We start from the raw sequence: 14,819 nt of genomic DNA, 5'->3' as shown, positions 1-14,819 counted from the left end.
AATGGAAAATAATACATCAAGGTCACACAGTCTTGGAGAGAAATGAGCCCCTTATAATGAAAATCCATCATATACATTCTCATGCAATATTCTCTCAGCACACAGAGTGCACAGAGAGTAGAGATGTCGCGAACTGTTCGCCGGCGAACTTGTTCGCGCGAACATCGGGTGTTCGCGCTCGCCGGAAGTTCGCGAACGTCGCGCGACGTTCGCCATTTTGGGTTCGCCATTGTTGGCGCTTTTTTTTGCCCTCTCACCCCAGACCAGCAGGTACATGGCAGCCAATCAGGAAGCTCTCCCCTGGACCACTCCCCTTCCCTATAAAAACCGAAGCCCTGCAGCGTTTTTTCACTCTGCCTGTGTGTGCTGAAGAGATAGTGTAGGGAGAGAGCTGCTGCCTGTTAGTGATTTCAGGGACAGTTGAAAGTTTGCTGGCTAGTAATCGTTTTGATACTGCTCTGTTATTGGAGGGACAGAAGTCTGCAGGGGTTTGAGGGACATTTTAGCTTAGGTAGCTTTGCTGGCTAGTAATCTACCTTCTACTGCAGTGCTCTGTATGTAGCTGCAGTGGGCAGCTGTCCTGCTTCTGATCTCATCTGCTGACTGCTGCAATAACAGTAGTCCTTGTAAGGACTGCTTTTATTTATTTTTTTGTTGTTTTACTACTACTACTACTACTACTACTACTACTATAAGAGCCCAGTGCTATTAGTCTAGCAGTGTTGGGGAGTGGGACTGGTGTGCTAATCTGCTGCTCCTAGTAGTTCAGCAGCACCAACTTTAATTTTTTTTTTTTAATATTCATTTTTTTTTTATTTTACTTTTTTTTATTTTACTACCGCTGTAGTAGTGTATAAGTTGACCTTTTAGGCATTATTTGCCCTGTAGGCATTATTTGCACACTGTTTTCTTCAACCCGCCATCGAGCTGTGTGACCTTGTTCACATTCTGTCTAAATATCCATAATATTACCGTCTCCAGAAAAAACACCGGAGTCACTTTTTTCAAGCAGCCATAATATATTTTACGTAATCCGTATCCACCGCTGTAGTAGTGTATACGTTGGCCTTGTAGGCATTATTTGCACACTGTTTTCTTCAACCCGCCATCGAGCTGTGTGACCTTGTTCCCATTCTGTCTAAATATCCATAATATTACCGTCTCCAGAAAAAACACCGGAGTCACTTTTTTCAAGCAGCATTCATATATTTTACGTAATCCGTATCCACCGCTGTAGTAGTGTATACGTTGGCCTTGTAGGCATTATTTGCACACTGTTTTCTTCAACCCGCCATCGAGCTGTGTGACCTTGTTCCCATTCTGTCTAAATATCCATAATATTACCGTCTCCAGAAAAAACACCGGAGTCACTTTTTTCAAGCAGCATTCATATATTTTACGTAATCCGTATCCACCGCTGTAGTAGTGTATACGTTGGCCTTGTAGGCATTATTTGCACACTGTTTTCTTCAACCCGCCATCGAGCTGTGTGACCTTGTTCCCATTCTGTCTAAATATCCATAATATTACCGTCTCCAGAAAAAACACCGGAGTCACTTTTTTCAAGCAGCATTCATATATTTTACGTAATCCGTATCCACCGCTGTAGTAGTGTATACGTTGGCCTTGTAGGCATTATTTGCACACTGTTTTCTTCAACCCGCCATCGAGCTGTGTGACCTTGTTCCCATTCTGTCTAAATATCCATAATATTACCGTCTCCAGAAAAAACACCGGAGTCACTTTTTTCAAGCAGCATTCATATATTTTACGTAATCCGTATCCACCGCTGTAGTAGTGTATACGTTGGCCTTGTAGGCATTATTTGCACACTGTTTTCTTCAACCCGCCATCGAGCTGTGTGACCTTGTTCCCATTCTGTCTAAATATCCATAATATTACCGTCTCCAGAAAAAACACCGGAGTCACTTTTTTCAAGCAGCATTCATATATTTTACGTAATCCGTATCCACCGCTGTAGTAGTGTATACGTTGGCCTTGTAGGCATTATTTGCACACTGTTTTCTTCAACCCGCCATCGAGCTGTGTGACCTTGTTCACATTTTGTCTAAATATTGATAATATTATCGTCTCTAGAAAAACCACTTGAGTTACTTTTTTTCAAGCAGCATTCATATATTTTACGTAATCCGTATCCACCGCTGTAGTAGTGTATACGTTGACCTTGTAGGCATTATTTGCACACTGTTTTCTTCAACCCGCCATCGAGCTGTGTGACCTTGTTCACATTTTGTCTAAATATTGATAATATTATCGTCTCTAGAAAAACCACTTGAGTTACTTTTTTTCAAGCAGCATTCATATATTTTACGTAATCCGTATCCACCGCTGTAGTAGTGTATACGTTGACCTTGTAGGCATTATTTGCACACTGTTTTCTTCAACCCGCCATCGAGCTGTGTGACCTTGTTCACATTTTGTCTAAATATTGATAATATTATCGTCTCTAGAAAAACCACTTGAGTTACTTTTTTCAAGCAGCATTCATATATTTTACGTAATCCGTATCCACCGCTGTAGTAGTGTATACGTTGACCTTGTAGGCATTATTTGCACACTGTTTTCTTCAACCCGCCATCGAGCTGTGTGACCTTGTTCACATTTTGTCTAAATATTGATAATATTATCGTCTCTAGAAAAACCACTTGAGTTACTTTTTTTCAAGCAGCATTCATATATTTTACGTAATCCGTATCCACCGCTGTAGTAGTGTATACGTTGACCTTGTAGGCATTATTTGCACACTGTTTTCTTCAACCCGCCATCGAGCTGTGTGACCTTGTTCACATTTTGTCTAAATATTGATAATATTATCGTCTCTAGAAAAACCACTTGAGTTACTTTTTTTCAAGCAGCATTCATATATTTTACGTAATCCGTATCCACCGCTGTAGTAGTGTATACGTTGACTTTGTAGGCATTATTTGCACAGTGTTTTCTTCAACCCGCCATCTAGCTGTGTGTATTATCGTTTCCAGAAAAACCAACTGAGTTTTTGTTGTTGTTGTTGTTTTTTTAAAAATAATGCCAGGCAAAGGCAGGCCGCCACGCAGAGGCCGTGCTAGGGGCCGTGCTGCTATGCAATCCTGTGGCCCTAGCAAATAGCCCAGTTTTAAAAAGCCAATGACCCTGAACTCCCAAAATGCTGAAGAGGTAGTTGACTGGCTTACACAGCACACCCCATCCTCTACCGTTTCTAACTTTACCACAACATCCTCCTCATCCTCCACTGCTATGGCCACCCCACGTAACACTTCCTCCACCACCGGTGCCCCTTCTTCACTGGGGTCAGAGGAGTTATTTTCCAATGAGTTTCTTGAACTGAGTAATGCGCAACCATTATTGCCAGAAGAAGATGAAGGAGATGAGGACCTTACACCAGATTTAATTCTGGCAGAGAACACGATAGAGATGGACATAATGAGTGATGAGGAGGAGGTCCCCGCTGCTGCTTCCTTCTGTGATGTGTCAGAAGAAATTGATGCATCTGAGGAGAATGATGATGAGGAGATTGATGTTTTGTGGGTGCCTAGTAGAAGAGAGCAAGAGGAGGGTAGTTCAGATGGAGAGACGGAGAGTCAGAGAGGCAGTAGGAGAATAAGACTTAGAAGAAGCAGGGAGGACAGCCCGCAGGGATCAGTAGGGCAACAACATGTATCGGCACCTGTGTTCAGCCGGCCAACGCACCCGCCATTGCCGCCAATACCGCCAACTCCGCCAACTCCGCCAACTTCTACTGTTACCGCCAGATCGCACACTTCCAAAAAGTCAGCAGTGTGGGATTTTTTTAATGTGTGTGCCTCTGACAAAAGCATTGTAATTTGCAATGAGTGCAGTCAGAAACTGAGCCTTGGTAAGCCCAACAGCCACATAGGTACAACTTCTATGCGAAGGCACATGAGCGGCAAGCACAAAGCACTTTGGGAGCAACACCTCAAAGGCAACAGGCAAACTAAAAGCCACACTCCTTCTGGTCCAGCATCTTACTGCTCTACCTCTGCTCTCCTTGACCCGTCTGAACCACCCTCCACTCCGCCTTCCACCTTGACCACCTGTTCCCATTCCCAGTCATCTGCCACCAGCCAAGTTTCTGTGAAGGCCATGTTTGAGCGTAAGAAGCCAATGTCTGACTGTCACCCCCTTGCCCGGCGTCTGACAGCTGGCTTGTCTGCACTCTTAGCCCGCCAGCTTTTACCATACCAGCTGGTGGACTCTGAGGCCTTCCGCAAATTTGTAGCAATTGGGACACCGCAGTGGAAGGTACCCAGCCGCAATTTTTTTTCTAAAAAGGGAATACCACACCTGTACCAACATGTGCAGAGCCAAGTTACCGCATCTCTGTCACTTAGTGTTGGGCCAAAGGTCCATATGACTACTGACGCATGGTCCTCCAAGCATGGTCAGGGCAGGTATGTCACCTACACTGCCCACTGGGTGAACTTGGTAATGGCTGGGAAGCAGGGAATGGGTAGCTCAACAACAACAGTGGAGTTGGTGTCACCGCCACGGATTGCACGCGGTTCTGCCACCACCTCTACTCCTCCATCGCTCTCTACCTCGTCTTCTTCTTCTTCTTACTCTGCTGCTGGGTCCTCCTTCTCCTCCTCCACACCTGTGCACCCCCAGCTCCCCCTAGGCTATTCGACGTGCCAGGTACGCCGTTGTCACGCTGTCTTGGGGATGACGTGCCTGGAAAGCAAAAACCATACCGGATCTGTACTCCTGTCATCTCTGCAGTCACAGGCCGATCGGTGGCTGACCCCACACCAACTGCAGATCGGAAAAGTGGTGTGTGACAATGGAAGCAATCTGTTGGCAGCGTTGAGACTAGGCAATTTAACACATGTGCCCTGCATGGCACATGTGTTAAATTTAATAGTCCAACGTTTTGTCTCCAAGTACCCAGGATTCCAGGACGTTCTCACCCAGTCCAGAAAGGTGTCGGCCCATTTCAGACGTTCCTACACAGCCATGGCACGCCTTGCTGACATTCAGCAGCGCTACAACATGCCAGTCAGGCGTTTGATTTCTGACAGCCAGACTCGCTGGAATTCAACGCTCCTTATGTTGGAACGTCTGCTGCAACAACAAAGGGCCGTCAACGAGTACCTTTTTGAACTGGGTGGTAGGACTGGATCTGCACAGCTGGGGATTTTTTTCCCCCGTTACTGGGTGCTTATGCGCGATGCCTGCAGGCTCATGCGACCTTTTGAAGAGGTGACAAATATGGTCAGTCGCACCGAAGGCACCATCAGCGACCTAATACCCTTCGCTTTCTTCCTGGAGCGTGCCGTGCGACGAGTGACAGATGAGGCTGTAGACCAGCGTGACGAGGAGCTGGAAGCGCACGATTTCTGGTCGGAATCACCAGAACGAACCCAGGCACCTGCTGCAACGCAGGGAGAGGTGCCAGAAGTGGAGTCAGAGGAGGAAGGTGGCTTTGTGGAGGAGGAGGAGGAGGACCAACAGGAGCAGGCTTCCCAGGGGGCTAGTGGTGACCTTTTGGGGACCCCTGGTCTTGTACGTGGCTGGGGGGAGGAGACCGTGGATGATGCAGTCCTTGATAATGAGGAAGCGGAGATGGATAGCTCTGCATCCAACCTTGTGAGAATGGGGTCTTTCATGCTGTCATGCCTGTTGAAGGACCCCCGTATCAAGAGGCTTAAGGAGAAGGACCTGTACTGGGTCGCAACGCTACTAGACCCTCGGTACAAGCATAAAGTGTCAGAAATGTTACCAACATACCACAAGTCCGAAAAGATGCGGCATTTACAAACCAGCCTGCAAAACATGTTGTACAATGCTTTTAAGGGTGATGTCACTTCAGGAACTCATCAACATTCCAGGGGCAGAGGTGCCAGTAATCCTGCCACGAGCACACCTGCAAGGACAAAGCCCTTTGGCCAGTCTGTAACGTCAGACATGCAAATGTTTTTCTGTCCAAGGCAGCGCCACAACCCTTCTGGATCCACCCTCAAAGAACGCCTCGACCGGCAGGTAGCGGACTACCTGGCATTAACTGCAGATATCGACACTCTGAGGAGCGATGAACCCCTGGACTACTGGGTGCGCAGGCTTGATCTGTGGCCAGAGCTGTCACAATTTGCCATGAACCTCTTGTCTTGCCCAGCCTCAAGTGTGCTCTCAGAAAGGACCTTCAGTGCAGCAGGAGGGATTGTAACTGAGAAGAGAACTCGCCTAGGTCACAAAAGTGTCGATTACCTGACCTTTATTAAAATGAATGAGGGGTGGATCTCGGAGGGTTACTGCACGCCGGAAGACTTGTTCTGACTTCTATGCAGCTGTCCTTCTCTTCAAGCCTCATGACTCCACACACAGCTGTCCTTTAGCGTCCTCCTCCTCCCTCCGCCACCGTTACAAACTAGGGTGCAAACCCTACTGGTTTAATTTTTTCTGGCCTCTGTGCTTCAGTGGCTGCGACCAAAAAAATGCCTATTTTCTGCATTTATATGACATAATTTTTCTGGCCTCTGTGCTTCAGTGGCTGCAACCAAAAAAATTTATATTTTCAGCATTTATATGGCATAATTTTTCTGTCAACTGTGCTTCAGTGGCTGCGACCAAACAAATGCATATTTTCAGCATTTATATGGCATAATTTTTCTGGCCTCTGTGCTTCAGTGGCTGCAACCAAAAAAATTACTATTTTCAGCATTTATATGGCATAATTTTTCTGGCAACTGTGCTTCAGTGGCTGCGACCAAAAAAATGCATATTTTCTGCATTTATATGGCATAATTTTTCTGGCCTCTGTGCTTCAGTGGCTGCAACCAAAAAAATTTATATTTTCAGCATTTATATGGCATAATTTTTCTGTCAACTGTGCTTCAGTGGCTGCGACCAAAAAAATGCATATTTTCTGCATTTATATGGCATAATTTTTCTGGCCTCTGTGCTTCAGTGGCTGCAACCAAAAAAATTTATATTTTCAGCATTTATATGGCATAATTTTTCTGGCAACTGTGCTTCAGTGGCTGCGACCAAAAAAATGACTATTTTCAGCATTTATATGGCATATTTTTTCTGGCCTCTGTGCTTCAGTGGCTGTGGCCAAAAAAACTGGGCAAACAATGCCTACAAGGTCAACGACGTTGACCTTGTAGGCATTGTTTGCCCAGTTTTTTTGGCCACAGCCACTGAAGCACAGAGGCCAGAAAAAATATGCCATATAAATGCTGAAAATAGTCATTTTTTGCCATACGTTGACTCAACGTATATGGCAAAAAATGACTATTTTCAGCATTTATGTGGCATATTTTTTCTGGCAACTGTGCTTCAGTGGCTGCAACCAAAAAAACTGGGCAAACAATGTCTACAAGGTCAACGTATGGCGAAAAATTACTATTTTCAGCATTTATATGGCATATTTTTTCTGGCAACTGTGCTTCAGTGGCTGCGTCCAAAAAAACTGGGCAAACAATGTCTACAAGGTCAACGTATGGCGAAAAATGACTATTTTCAGCATTTATATGGCATATTTTTTCTGGCAACTGTGCTTCAGTGGCTGCGTCCAAAAAAACTGGGCAAACAATGCCTACAAGGTCAACGTATGGCAGTTGTTTAAAGAGAACAGTAGATTACTAGCCAGCAAAGCTACCTAAGCTAAAATGTCCCTCAAATCCCTGCAGACTTCTGTCCCTCCAATACAGAGCAGTATCAAGCAGATTACTAGCCAGCAAACTTACTATCATCTGTCCCTGAAATCACTAACAGCTCTCCCCCTACACTATCTCTTCCAAGCACACACAGGCAGATTTTTCAGATACATTTTTGCCCTTGATCCCCCTCTGGCATGCCACTGTCCAGGTCGTTGCACCCTTTAAACAACTTTAAAATCATTTTTCTGGCCAGAAATGTCTTTTCTAGATGTTAAAGTTCGCCTTCCCATTGAAGTCTATGGGGTTCGCGAACCGTTCGCGAACCGCTCGCATTTTTGCGCAAGTTCGCGAATATGTTCGCGAACTTTTTTTCCGACGTTCGCTACATCCCTAACAGAGAGTACAATTTCTACAGTATATATGGATATGGATTCACTGTCCTTTTGTATTTTAAAATACTTCTTTCTACATATTATAAATTACATTTACGGAGTTATTTATGAAACTCCGAATGCCAAAAACGAGAAAAATTTGTGTTTTTTCCCTATAAAATACGAATTTTTAGTGGAATTAAAAAAAACACAAATTTTTCGGGATTTATTATACCCCGTGGATGGAAAACGTCAAAATCCGAAAATCCGGCATCTCAGAACTGCCGAGGTTGCATTTCAGTCAATGGGAGAAGTCCCGAACTTATCCTGATCTGCGCTGGGTTTCGGGCAATAATCCGAAGATTTCGTGGTTTTCGGGCAAGAATGTTTAAAATTTGACATTTTGCCATTTTTTCAAGTTTTTTCCTGCACAGAAAATTTTCGGGACAATGTATTAATAAATAAGGAAAAAAAAAACCTGTCCGGATTTGGTCGGAGTATTTTTCAGAAAATAATGAGATAAATTCGGACTTTGATAACTGGGCCTCCTCATGTGCAAGAAGATCAGTATAATACTGAAATCCAAAAGAAGGGACTCTAATTATTAATTATTAATAATTATTATCACCTTTAAGTTAACTTTTAGTTATAGAATTGCCAATTCCAGCTTTCCAATGGGGGTCACTGACCCCATCTAAGCACAAATGCTCTTTAAGGTTACAAATATACTGTTATTGCTATTTTTCATGCTATACATCGCCTTTAATGTTCATTGTCCAATCTCTTATTCAGATCAATGCATGGTTGCAAGGGTAATTTGGACTCTAGCAACCAGATTGCTGAAATTGCATTTGAATAAAAAACTAAATAACTCAAAAACCACAAATAATAAAAAATGAAAACCATTACAAATTGTCTCAGAATATCAATCTCTACATCATACCAAAAGTTAATTTAAAGGTGAACCACCCCTTTAAGGATAGAGTGGAATCTGGTGACTGACAACGTGAGTACTGATAATAGGATATCCCTAAGTAGCAGGGTGGGTCAGGCTAAACCAACCTGTGTAGGACCTTTTCATTTAATGTGCTCCTTTTGCCATCCTACCTCTGTACTGAAGCCATGCTACATGAAAGTCCTCTCCCAAATTATGCTTTACAATATACTCTTCTGCCTGCTCTTTCAGAAAGTAATCCTCTTTCACCACTTCAAACTCTGTGCCCACAAATAAAGAATATGAAGTAAGGATGTTGGAAATTGTCCTGTTTAACTTGTATCTTCACCTACAGGTATGAATGTCCTTATTGTTATCATTTTTCCTCAGCAGCTTCTGCAGCTGTTTTCTAAGCCAGCCCAAGGATGGAGATGGAAGAGACTTTGACCAAAGAACTTTATGTAAATATGATTGGCCTTAAAACATACATTTATGATCTGTATCCAAAATCTAGGGTTGGGCTTGGTTCCAGGGTAGGGGTACATATCCAGAATGAGATGATCCTACTATGTAACAATGAGAATACTACTGAACATTGAACATGGTGAAAATAGTTTTTAGTACTATATTGCTTAAACATGAATCCTAGTGTCCCTACAACACCTGCAAACCCACGGCAATTCACAGAATAATATTATATTCATACTAAGAGCCTGTCCCCCAGGGGACCCCAAAGAAGTGCATGGGGGGGGGGTCCAGCCTGAAACCAGTCAAATTAATATTTGAGGTCAATGCTTATTTGCTCCTTTGAGTGTGGCAGGTAAGACATTGCTGAATGAAAAAAGCACATAAAAAGCGGTTGCCTGTTTATAGTAGAAACATCCAACCTGTGGCCCTCAGCTGTAAAACTGAAACTCCCACATCCCAGGTTGGACATTCCTGACTTACATCATTTTTCGCATTACTCTGTCCTTTCTGCGATGCACAGAGACCCCCATGTTATTAAAACTGACCCTGGGAATGCATTAATGACAATGTTATTAGATTGGGGGGTTCACTGTATCTAAACTAAATGTTTCTGTTTACAAGTGATCCTGAATGAACATAACATTTCCCATGATTTTTATTCCACACAAAGAGCAGGAATCTCATTCTTGTCACCATGCCTTGTTTCCTTTGACCTTGGCGCCTGTTGCATTCCATCTTTTAATCGACTCTCGCATTATTACAGTGCTGAAGCATTAGCCAGGCGATGATCATTATCATGCTTGTGTTTACCAGTTTCCAAGGCTATTCCCAATCACTCTATGAAGAGACACATGAGTGTGCAGAGCAGACTCTGTGCGCATTTAATGAATATGGGATTTATTGCATTAACGGCACTAGCTCCACGGCTGAGAAGTTGTTGCTCCCTCGCTGCCTCTTTCTTGTGCTCTTTATATTCAGAACAGTGTTGCTACTGTTTGAATATTGCATGTGTGCTCCTGGGCTATTCTTTTGAAAACCTTGGGAATTAATGATTTCCACCTAATGTTCTTCCAAACTGGTAGGCTCAGACTTGGATGCTATTATTCTTCCTAAAGAGGCAGTCAAGTGTTTCACATTCTGCATGAATTTCTCTGATGATGTTTTTATGTGTTAAGCAGAAGTAATGCTGGTGAAACCCTATGGGCAGGAGATGCAAAGAGGTGGTTACAGTGGACATAATAATGCTTTAAACACCTTTGTACATACATTAGGGACCTGAGAGGGATGGCTAAAAGTCCATAAATATGTGCATTTTCACCTACACAGCATCTTGTGTGGTTAGTACTTTATATAACTATCCTTATTTAACAATGAGGACTCCATAATAAAATGTCTTATAAAAAGAAGACCTGTGACCCTCTAAATGTTGGTAGACTACCATTTCCAGCATTCCCAATATAAAGCATTAACTGCTAGGCTAGAAACATCTCATCTACATAGCTCTGTAGTAGCGAATGAAAGAAAGAAAGAAAGAAAGAATATATAGATATATATATATATATAAAGAAAGAAAATATTTTGTGTTAATTTTAAGACAGCAAATGTAATGCTCTTTATGGGATAATGCCCATAATTCACAAATGCACTGCAGAACAGGGAAAGAGAACAATACCTTATTCTTTCAACTGGCAGTCCTGTCTTTCCTCATAAACCAAAAAACCTACGACAAGGTTGATAAGAGAGAAATAACTAATGCCAACAGCATATGCGAAGCTAAATAAAGGAGAGCATAGAAGAACAGAGAACATGCAGGGATGAATTGAGTACACCTACACAGGACATCAGAATCCGCATATGCTCATTTCTGACTCACTGGGAAGTGCTCAGATCCCAGATGTGTTCTTCTACACTTTGAATATTGGGACTTCTGGTATATTATTTAAACCCCAGGCATGCCTGAGAGGGTGGTCTTTTGAGTGGGCGGATTATTATATACCCTACCAGGGACACACAAACAAAGTCATGAGCAAAAGTAGTTGAATTTTGGTGACCTATCTTAAGTTGAAGATAAATAAAGAAATATAGAAAACAAGGATGCAGATTTTAGTTGTTTTGTTAATGGGATCAAAACAACTGAAAATAAAAATAAATGTACCCCACCCTGATATACAGTATATTTAATAAAGGAAGACAATTATACAATAATACAAGTTTTTTTTGTATAATTAAGTGTTACTCAAGGCTTTTTCAGACCTAGTTTCCATGCAAATGGCAGTTCGCCCAGCTGTCATTACAGCCAGTCAGATTTGACTACATTGTGGAAATAATAATAAAGAAAACTCTGTTAGGGCCTAGGATTGCATAGAGCCCAATGGGCATTGTGTGTAATATACACCTCAGATGTTGGTGGATTGGGAGCGGGCACTTTTGGCGTGGGACATGATAACTTGTTATTACACTGTGATTTAACCTTGAAAATAGGATCCAAATTGCTACTCCTTTGGTCCAAATGGTGCCCTGCAGCATGTTAATTAGAAAAGAACATTTGGCACAGGACTCAAAGCACTTCCCTTATGTGGTTCCACATTTCTTCTACAACTGCCTACATTAAGAAAGCTCAGAAACCATAACACCATTTCCAGGCCACAAACCTCTCAATGACACCAAATTTCCTTGGAGGCTATTCCATTTATCTGGGCTCAGGGCTACTCTGGGTTAAAGGGGTTGTTCCCCTTTGAGTTAACCTTTAGTATGATGTAGAAAGTGAGAAAGTAGAGGGTTATTTAGCTTTTTATTCAACAGCTCTCCAGTTTGCAATTTCAGCAATCTGTTGCTAGGGTCCACGTTACCCTAGCAACCATGCATTGATTTAAGAAAGAGACTGGAATTATTAATAGGAAAGCACCTAAATAGAAATATGAGTAATAAAAGGAGGCAATCACAATAAATATGTAGCCTTACAGAGCTTTTACATTTTAGATGGGTTCAGTGATCCCCTGGAAAGAATCAGGAAAAATCTATAAAAAAAAATAATTAAGACCAATTGAACAGTTGCTTAGAATTGGTTATTATATAACATACTAAAACTTAACTGTCATGAGAAAAAAAAATTTTTTTCAGAATGAATCAGTAAATAGTGCTACTCCAGCATAATTCTGCACTGAAATCCATTTCTCAAAAGAGCAAACAGATTTTTTTTATATTCAATTTTGAAATCTGACATGGGGCTAGACATATTGTCAATTTCCCAGCTGCCCCAAGTCATGTGACTTGTGCTCTGATAAACTTCAATCACTCTTTACTGCTTTACTGCAAGTTGGAGTGATATCACCCCCCTCCCTTCCCCCCCAGCAGCCAAACAAAAGAACAATTAGAAGGTAACCAGACAGCAGCTCCCTAACACAAGATAACAACTGCCTAGTAGATCTAAGAACAGCAGTCAATAGTAAAAACCCATGTCCCACTGAGACACATTCAGTTACATTGAGAAGGAAAAACAGTAGCCTGCCAGAAAGCATTTCTCTCCTAAAGTGCAGGCACAAGTCACATGACCAGGGGCAGCTGGGAAATTGACAAAATGTCTAGCCCCATGTCAGATTTCAAAATTGAATATAAAAAAAATCTGTTTGCTCTTTTGAGAAATTGATTTCAGTGCAGAATTCTGCTGGAGCAGCACTATTAACTGATGCATTTTGAAAAAACTTTTTTTTCCCATGACAGTATCACTTTAACATAAAGGTAAACCACCTCTTTAAGCAGAACTACCTAGGGCTCACTAAATCTCATACCACACAATGGTCACTCAAAATGCTTTACCTTAGCAACAAGGAATAAAGAGCCTGCAGAGCCACTTTTCCTTACTGGGAGGCCCTGTAGCTACAGCCTCCTTCTGCTGCATGCTGGAAAAGAGGAAGGCATTCACCCTTTGCCTCACACAGGTAGGTATACAGTATGCTGCTCCTATTATGACTCATATTATAGATAATAAATGCATACAGAGTAGTCGTAACAATAGCTGACAGGTGCATGTGGGAACTGGCTGTTAAATGCAGCTAAAGCTTTAGATGTAGGGAATGATTACAACACAATATAGGCAATCATCTTCCTTGTCTCTGTCACTGATAAAAGAACAGATGCTAAAATGTTCCATTCACAAGTTTAACTGCAGATGGACCAGGAGCTTCTGCTGTTAAAGTTAAAATAGTCTGTTGTTTTGAAGCAGGGGGTTCTTATATCTTTCATCTCAAATTGCTCAGAAAATAGACTATTTTTAGAGAGAATCTTGGATCATTGTTATAGAGAGCTGCCATTCTACTTCCTATGCTGAGAATATATGACATGCTTACCACAATTTTCATTTTCTAAAAGGAATTCATGGTCTTATGAATGTCATGTAGCTCAGTTCTCTGGGATGTTATGGAAAAATGCAACTCTGCTATATATATATATATATATATATATATATATATATATATATATATATATATATATATATGTGTATATATATATGTGTATATATATATATATATATATATATATATATATATATATATATATATATATATATATATATATATATATATATATAGTAGTTGGCCAGGTTAAATATATTGCAATATATGGACAAACAATCCCTGTTTTGTTTAAAGGGTAAGGCATTTTTCAGTAGCACAAAATGTCTCTGTCTTAAATATATTGATAATGGGTTGAGTGCAGAGGACTCTTGTATTTGTCTATATGTATTTTGTGGTCACAGCCTCGCTGCACCACCGCCTAATGGTTTTAAAAACTAGTGGTGAGCACAACTTTCCCATATATATATATATATATATATATATATATATATATATATATATATATATATATATATATATATATATATATATATATATATATATATATATATATATATAGTCAACTACAAGATGTCCTATATTTAAGACAGAGACATTTTGTGCATACTGCTACTAATAAATGCCTTACCCTTTAAACAACACAGGGATTGTTTGTCCATATATTGCAATATATTTAAGATGGCCAACTACGTCAAAGTCATCCCATATCTGGCCAGTCCTACGCTTAATTTTCATCTGATTCATTAAGAATTCAATTGCTTAATTATACATTTTACAAAGGGACTAAGTTTTACCTGCAACTTACTAGCTGCTTTCAAAGTAAAACTCCCAAACTTGGCTGCCCTTTTATTAGACACCAGTGGGATCACCTGACTATAGCTAGCAAGTTGGCCCACATTGGGACCTTTATCAAACCTCGTTTGGCGCGAACCTCCAGTGACATCACTGACGTAAGTGACGGTGTATCTTCGCGTAACACCCATTCTTTCATTCATCAACAATTACAACCCCATTAGTTGATGATTGAATGGGAGCTACACAGAGATACACC

Source organism: Xenopus laevis, chromosome 2L (genome assembly GCF_017654675.1).
Source record: "Xenopus laevis strain J_2021 chromosome 2L, Xenopus_laevis_v10.1, whole genome shotgun sequence".
NCBI classification, from domain to species: Eukaryota; Metazoa; Chordata; class Amphibia; order Anura; family Pipidae; genus Xenopus; species Xenopus laevis.
Note: the sequence above shows the minus strand (reverse complement) of the source record.